Raw genomic sequence first — 9009 nt, forward strand, 5'->3', positions numbered from 1 at the left:
TCTTGGGTATAGTCAACCTTAGAAGATATAAAGTGTTAACTAGAGGCATACGTTGTTATAGGAGGAGTAGAGCTCGGAGGATCGAGCACGAGGGATATTCAGGATTCGTGAGATACCGAGATACGCGAGGTGAGTCTTCTCACTATACTTTACCTTGAGTAGGTAACCAGAGTTATGTGATAGAGTATTTGTATGCTATGTATGTTATGTGTTGTACTGCATTATTTCTATGTGATTTATGTGGTGCATGTTTATCAGAGTTAGAACCTGAGGGTTCACAGAGTTTGGGTGCACGGACCCACAGAGTTATAGCCTCGAGTGGCTATTATGTGTTAAATGTGGTATGTTGGGGAACTCACTAAGCTTTGTGCTTACAGTGTTTGATGTTATTGTTTCAGGTACTAGTGACGACTGTGGGAAGGCACCGACTTGATCCGTACACACACACTCGGAGTTTTTACATTGTGATCTTGGGATTTTTATTGACCTAAATTGGATAATTAATATGGTTGTTTGATGAATATTAATTGAATTATGTTTTATAAAAATTTGAAAATTTTGTTTTGAAATTTACGGTGTTACAATTTGGTATCAGAGCCTTGGTTTGAGGGATTCGGGTACACCTTCGGGAGTATTTGAACTCAAACTGAGGAATTGGAAGGATATTTTCAAAAGAAAACCTAACTTTTCTAAGAGTAAAAGATTTTCTTGAAAAAGAAACAAATTCCAGGAAGAAACGTGTGTACGATCAGTCAGCGCCCGAACGGTAAATTCCCAAAATACCTTTATATTATGTAATATTGATATTGATATGATGTATCTGCATGCTAGAGTAGGCTAGGTATTGCTAATAGGACTAGAGTGGCCTGATTTGTGATGCCTTAGCCTAGGGAGAGGTGAGCTGCTATGAGATGCTTGAGAGTGAGTAGGTAGCAGCGAGGGGCTTATGAGAGATCTATTAGAGAGTGGTCTACGCATGATAGAGTACTTGGGATTTGGGATCTGAAGAGGAAGATTTGGGGTGTGTACTGAGACGGTGTGGACAGTAGTATTGGGCCCGTACTACTGAAAGCACCGGGGCGGTGCACAGTCCAAATAAGAATCTTTGGGATACCAAGAATCGAGGAGGGGTGGATTATCGAGTGTGAGTATTCTCGAGTGAATTCTAATCTATCACATGTTGTATTTCAGAGGTTGATCATGGTGAGGACACGTCATATACCGGAGGGTGCCGGAGCTAGTGATGAGGAGATTCGACAGATCATTCGTGAGGAGGTGGCTGCGGTCATCAGGGCTGAGATACCAGAGATGTTCGGGTCTATTAAGACCGTGCTGATTGAGACATTTGACGAGCGTTACGCCGCTCTTTCTGAGGCTGTTGTTGCATCGGCTACCGCAACGATCGCTGCGGCGAGACCCCAGGGAGGTGATGCGTCGCTGTTTCGGGAGTTCAGCAACACCAAACCACCAGAGTTTGATGGAACACAGGATCCGGTGGCAGCTATGAGGTGGATATCTGACATGGAGGGGTGCTTCTTCACTTGCTCATCTCCTGAGCATCTGAAGGTTCGGTTCGCGCTGAACCAGCTTCGCTTGGGAGCGAAGGACTGGTGGAAGTTTGTGACGGCGCATTTTACGCCTGCTGAGCTTTCGGCAGTGACCTGGGAGAGGTTCACTACCATGTTCCGGGATAAGTACGTTCCCCAGGTGGAGAGGGAGCGTTTGGCACATGAGTTTCTGACCCTCAAGCAGGGTACTGAGTCAGTTACAGCGATCACGAGGATGTTCCATGAGAGGGCGATGTTCTGCCCTGAGCACGTGTCCACTGAGCAGGCACGTATGAGCCGCTACTTGAGCATTTTGAGATGGGATATTCGGGAGTTCGCCGCGAACTCCTCGTATTGGATATTTGCTAAGCTTCAGGCAAATGCCCGGAAGAGAGAGATTGAGCTTGAGACACAGGCCAGGGAGGAGGCGGAGTCTCTGGGGAGGGATCGGCGGCCGACACAGTCTCAGCCGGCAGCCAAGCGGGCCAAGCCCGCTGATCCCAAACCCGGGAGCCAGAAGGGCCGCACTTGCGGGAAGTGCGGCAAGGGTCATGATGGAATCTGTCGAGCAGGATCTTGCTATAAATGTGGCAAGGAGGGGCATATGGCCAAGTACTGCCCCAAGGGGTTTGCAGTGTGTTTTCACTGCAACCAGACCGGACACCGGAAGGCGGAGTGTCCACTGCTGCGCGGAGCATCTTAGGGATCTGCCCCTATCGCCATTAGAGCTACAGAGAGTCGGCCTGTGAAGGCCGAGGCACCGAGAGCTCGAGGGAGAGCCTTTCAGTTGACTGCGGAGGAGGTCCGCGCTGCACTCGATGTTGTGGCTGGTACGTTTCCTTCTATGTATTTATTTTTGGTGTTGAGATATTATGCTTATATTATGTTATGCATAGGTACCTTCCTTGTGAACTCTGTGCCTGCTTTAGTGTTATTTGACTCGGGTGCGAGTCGGTCTTTTGTATCTTTGGCCTTTAGTCAGCATATCAGTGTTAGTCGTGAGAAATTGAGTCGGCCTCTGCGGGTTTCCATAGCTGCCGACAGAGTGATTTGTGCCACGGAGGTCCTCCGGGGATGTGTGTTAGAGATTTTTGGGGTTGAGTTTCCGATTGATCTGGTTCCTATTGCGATGGGTGATGTCTGTATCATTGTGGGCATGGACTAGCCGATTCGGCGCGGTTATCGATTGTGAGCGTCAGCTGGTGACCATACGAGATCCTAGTGGGGGAGTTCTTTTGGTGTACGGCGAGGGTACACATTCTGGATCAACCTTTTGTTCGGCCGCTAGGGCGAGGCAGTGTTTACAGCAGGGCTGTAAGGGTTTTGTGGCATATGTGATGGATACGTGAGTGATCTCCGAGAGACCGAGTTCAGTGGATGAGGTTCTGGTGGTGCGTGAGTTTCCAGATGTTTTTCCCGAAGAATTACCGGGTGTGCCTCCCGTGAGGCAAGTAGAGTTCAGTATTTATTTGGTTCCGGGAGCCGCGCCTATCGCTAAGGTGCCTTATCGTCTTGCACCTCTAGAGATGCAAGAGTTATCCTCGCAGCTTCAGGAGCTGCTGGGGAAGGGGTTTATTCGGCCGAGTAGCTCGCCGTGGGGAGCACCCATTCTGTTTGTGAAGAAGAAGGACGACTCGCATCGAATGTGTATTGATTACCGAGAATTGAATAAGCTGACGGTCAAGAACCGTTACCCGTTGCCGAGGATCGACGATTTATTCGATCAGTTACAGGGAGCATCTTGGTTCTCCAAGATCGATTTGAGGTCGGGCTATCATCAGGTGAGAGTGCGGGACGAGGACGTCCAGAAGACAGCGTTCAGGACGCGATATGGGCATTATGAGTTTGTGGTGATGCCTTTTGGGCTCACCAATGCCCCGACTGTGTTCATGGATCTCATGAACAGGGTATGCAGGCCGATGTTGGATCGGTCGGTGATTGTATTCATCGATGATATTCTGGTATATTCGAGATCTAGAGAGCAACATGAGGAGCATTTGAGGGAAGTTCTTGGGGTTTTGAGATCGGAGAAACTTTATGCAAAGTTTTCCAAGTGCGATTTCTGGTTGCGGGAGGTCCAGTTTCTGGGACACCTTGTTAATCAGAAAGGGATATTGGTCGATCCGGCCAAGGTTGAGGCGGTGATGAGTTGGGAGGTGCCAAAGTCACCCTCTGAGATCAGGAGCTTCCTTGGGTTGGCAGGGTACTATCGGAGGTTTATCAAGGATTTCTCCAAGATCGCGGTGTCACTCACCAGATTGACCCGGAAGGGTGTTACATTTTTATGGGGTCCCGAGCAGCAGACCTCCTTTGAGACGCTTCGCCAAAGGTTGTGCGAAGCTCCGGTATTAGCTCTTCCGGAAGGGATGGAAGATTTTGTGGTATTTTGTGATGCATCGATTTTAGGGCTGGGAGCGGTACTGATGCAGAAGGGACATGTGATAGCATATGCATCGAGGCAGTTGAAGCCTCATGAGACGAGATATCCCACACATGATCTAGAGTTGGGGGCAGTGGTGTTCGCCCTCAAGATTTGGCGTCACTACTTGTATGGGGTTCGTTGTACGATATACACGGACCATAAGAGCTTGAAGTACTTGATGGATCAGCCTAACCTAAATATGCGGCAGAGGAGGTGGTTAGATGTGGTCAAGGATTATGATTGTGAGATCCTGTACCACCCAGGCAAGGCTAATGTGGTAGCTGATGCGTTGAGCTGCAGGGCGGAGAGTACTCCACTGCGAAATGTATGTTTGAGATTGACCGTGATAGCTCTAGTTCTGGACGCCATTCGTGGGGCACAGGCCAAGGCTGTACATCCGGAGATGCAGAAGAGAGAACGGGTCGTTGGTTTGGTTTCAGAGTTCGTTCTGGATAGTCGAGGGCTTATGACTTTTCAGGGCCGGATTTGGGTACCGTTTGTGGGCAGTACGCGTACTACTTTGATGGAGGAAGCTCATAGATCGAAATTTTCGATCCATCCCGGGGCTACGAAAATGTATTTGGATTTGAGGAAAGAGTATTGGTGGCCCTGTATGAAGAGGGACGTCGCATGGTTTGTCGAGAGGTGTTTGACCTGCTGAAGGGTTAAGGCCGAGCACCAGAGACCACATGGCAAGTTGCAGCCATTGGAGGTTCCTGAGTGGAAGTGGGAACAGATCACTATGGATTTCATCACCAAATTGCCAAGGTCTGCCAGAGGAGTTGATGCAATTTGGGTGATTGTGGATAGGTTGACGAAGAGCGCTCACTTTCTTGCCATCAGTGAGAGTTCTTCGGCGGAGAAATTAGCAGAGGTTTATGTGAGGAAAGTGGTATCTCGGCATGGGGTGCCGATCTCGATCATTTCGGACCGTGATGTGCGTTTCACTTCCCGATTCTGGAAGAAATTTCATGAGGAATTGGGAACTAAACTGCATTTTAGTACCGCATATCATCCCCAGACAGACGGCCAGAGTGAGCGGACGATTCAGATGCTTGAAGACATGCTTCGAGCATGTGTATTGGATTTCGGGGGTAGCTGGGATGCGTATTTACCCTTGGTGGAGTTTTCCTACAATAACAGCCATCATTCGAGCATCAGTATGCCGCCCTTTGAGCTGTTGTATGGTAGGAGGTGTCGGACTCCCATTTGTTGGGGTGAGGTTGGGCAGAGAGTGATGGGCAGTACAGAGATCGTGATTCAGAAGACAGAGCAGATACAGCGTGTCAGACAGAGGTTATTGACCGCCTAGAGCCGACAAAAGAGTTATGCGGACAGGCACCAGTCCGAGCTTGAATTTCAGGTCGGAGACTTCGTTCTCCTGAAGGTTTCTCCTTGGAAAGGAGTGATTCGGTTCAGAAAGAGGGGCAAGTTAGGGCCCCGATTTATAGGTCCATTTCGTGTGATTGCGAGGGTAGGCCGGGTAGCCTATCGGTTGGAGTTGCCAGCAGAGTTGGGACAGATCCACGACACTTTTCATGTGTCGCAGTTGAGGAAGTGTATAGCCGATGAATCGGCAGTGGTTCCGTTAGAGGATATTCAGGTGGATGCAAGCCTAAATTATGCCGAGAGACCAGTAGCCATCAGAGATCGGAAGATCAAGGTTCTGAGAAATAAGGAGGTACCTCCGATGTTGGTTCAGTGGCAACACCGGAGGGGATTAGAGATGACCTGGGAGCCAGAGCGTATGATGCAGGAGCAGCATCCAGAGCTGTTTTTAGAGCGAGACTTCGAGGGCGAAGTCTAGTCCTAGTGGGGGAGAGTTGTAACAGCCGGATTTTTCAGGTATCTTGTATATTTATGTTTTTGGTGATTTGAGAGGGGACTCGGCGAGTTGGAGCTTAGACTCGCCGAGTAGGGACGCGGATCTGGTCGCGGGATCACGCCTGGACTCGACGAGTCCAGGATATGGACTCGGCGAGTCAGCGCTGTGTAATGAAACCCTAATTTCTCGGGTTTGAGACCTATTTAAAGGGCCTTATGGCCGTCATTTGTGCTCACCAGTCCCTTGAGTGAAACCCTAATCGAGTGTGAGCATTTTGAGCAAAGTAGAAGGCTATTATTGATCTTGGAGGTGTCATTGTTGCAAGGAAGGAGAAGAACTAGCCAAGGGAAAGCAAGTGGAGCCACTTCTGAGGGTTTGGAGTCCAGAGCATCACTATTGTGGTAATAATTTCGAGTTATCTTCTTCCTTGTTGATGTTTATCTAGATTTAGGGTTTGTTGAACCCTTTTGTGGCAAGATCTAGTGCCCCCTTGGTCCCTTATGAGGTTGAACCATAGATGTGGACCCTTAGAGGTCCAGAGTGTCCCTTTACCCAAGCTTTTTGGGAATCAATGGAGGCTTTGGATTGGAATCCTTATGCCTTAGGTCAAAACTCCATTTATGAGCCATGGGGTGTGTTATAGGCACCAAGATAGAATCTTTACGTGATGAACCAGTCTAGGGAGGCCAGATCTATAGATTGTGGAAGCAGATCTGACCTTAGAAGCAAGTTGGAGTGGTTGCATGGCATGGACTCGCCGAGTCTGTTCATCAGACTCGACGAGTAGTTTGAAGATTGCCTTGGGATTGCTCAGTGAGTGGTCCAATCGAGTCATGGGTAGACTCAGTGAGTCAGGGTGAGTTGGAGAGGGACGACAAGTGGATTGAGTCGAACTGGGACTCATCGAGTTGTTCTTGAGACTCGGCGAGTTGAGTTGGGGTGGCCTCGCGATTCTTCCAGGTGAAACTCGTCGAGTAAGGGGGGGGGGGGGAATACTCGATGTGTAGGAAGGGAATTTCAGAGGGTTGGTGAAAACGTCTAGACTCGCCGAGTCGCCGTAGCACTCGCCGAGTCCGGTCAAAGTTGACCATTGACTGTTGACCAAAAGTTGACCTGTGTTGACTTCTTGGGTATAGTCAACCTTAGAAGATATAAAGTGTTAACTAGAGGCATACGTTGTTATAGGAGGAGTAGAGCTCGGAGGATCGAGCACGAGGGATATTCAGGATTCGTGAGATACCGAGATACGCGAGGTGAGTCTTCTCACTATACTTTACCTTGAGTAGGTAACCAGAGTTATGTGATAGAGTATTTGTATGCTATGTATGTTATGTGTTGTACTGCATTATTTCTATGTGATTTATGTGGTGCATGTTTATCAGAGTTAGAACCTGAGGGTTCACAGAGTTTGGGTGCACGGACCCACAGAGTTATAGCCTCGAGTGGCTATTATGTGTTAAATGTGGTATGTTGGGGAACTCACTAAGCTTTGTGCTTACAGTGTTTGATGTTATTGTTTCAGGTACTAGTGACGACCGCGGGAAGGCACCAGCTTGATCCGTACACACACACTCGGAGTTTTTACATTGTGATCTTGGGATTTTGTATTGACCTAAATTGGATAATTAATATGGTTGTTTGATGAATATTAATTGAATTATGTTTTATAAAAATTTGAAAATTTTGTTTTGAAATTTACGGTGTTACATATATAGTTGAAGTCTTTACAAATATATGTTTTTTTAAATATAACAATAACGTTGTTGGTTAATTTGATATAATAATTTGCATGCTAAATTGATATAATATATTGATTATTTTGAATTATATGATAATATATACATATATTATAACTTCATAATTTCAATCGTTTGAATGATTTCTACACGCGACTTACGCATCAATATAATTAAATATTATATATGGTTTAATGTTATTTATAGTTGTTGTTATTGTTAATTATTTTTTTAAAATTTATTTGTTTAATGTTTTAATTTCTATCATTATAATTATTTAAAACATCAGACATTGTTTTTAAGATTTTAAAGGTAACAGTATAATCATTTATATAAAATTATTTTTAACTGTTGTTATTGTTAGTTATTTTAAGTTACATATTAGAAATTTTTTAATGATTATAAAAATATCTTTAGGAAATATTTTAGTTAAATTGATATTATAATTTAGTTTTTACATTTATCACTTTTAACTATTTACAAAATAATATTTGGTTTTCTTAGTGGAACTGGAATTTATATTTAAGTTGACAGTGTAATGTTATATTTAAATTAACAATTTAAGTAGTTTGTCGAAACTGTTCAACAGTTATAGCTTTAAACTGATAATGGTTACATACAACAACATTTTAAATGTAACAAATTAAGTATAATATGTTAAATTTTAAAGCCATAACTTTATAAATAGAAGTAAATATATTATTTTAAAATTGAATTTTAATCTATTTATGATTACACTTTAGGTTTGATATTTATTTAACCTTATTAACCAACTTATAATCATTATTAGAAAAACACTACAATTTATCACTTTTAACTATTTATAAAATATTTTTTGGGTTGTTTAAGTTAAACTAAAATTTATTTTTAAGTTGACCCTATAATGTTATATTTAAAGTAATAATTTAAGTATTTTATATAAATTAATGTTCCAAAATTATACATCTAAAATGATAATGGTTTATATCCAGTAATATATTAAAACTAATAAATTAAGTATAATATGTTAAAACTTAAGGAATATAATTTTATAAGTATAACTAAAGATATTATTTTAATATTGAAATATAGTTTATATATGATTACAATTTAGTTTGATATTTATTTAAGCTAATTTACCAAATTATAATTATTATTAGAAAAAAATTGAAAAATCATGGAAGTTTCAAATGAATGTGGTGAAAAGAAAATTGCTTTTTTTATAAGTATATAATGATTTAGTTATCGTGTCAATGCAAATATATCTGCGGTATGTTGAATCATCGTGAGATGAACAATAAACTTCACATTATCGTTGTTTATGGGTTTACTTGGGGTTCTTAAAAGTTTTTGTACTCCGAAAACCACCACACTTGGTGTGCCCACATGCTAGAGTGATAGTGATTACATGCTAGAGTGATAGTGATTATCATTATTTGACTTTGGGTTATATATCTAAAGTTAATAGTTTAACTAGGTTATATTTGGGTTTAATTTACG

Source organism: Lactuca saligna, chromosome 5, assembly GCF_052625555.1.
Source record: "Lactuca saligna cultivar CGN05327 chromosome 5, ASM5262555v1, whole genome shotgun sequence".
Taxonomy (NCBI): domain Eukaryota; kingdom Viridiplantae; phylum Streptophyta; class Magnoliopsida; order Asterales; family Asteraceae; genus Lactuca; species Lactuca saligna.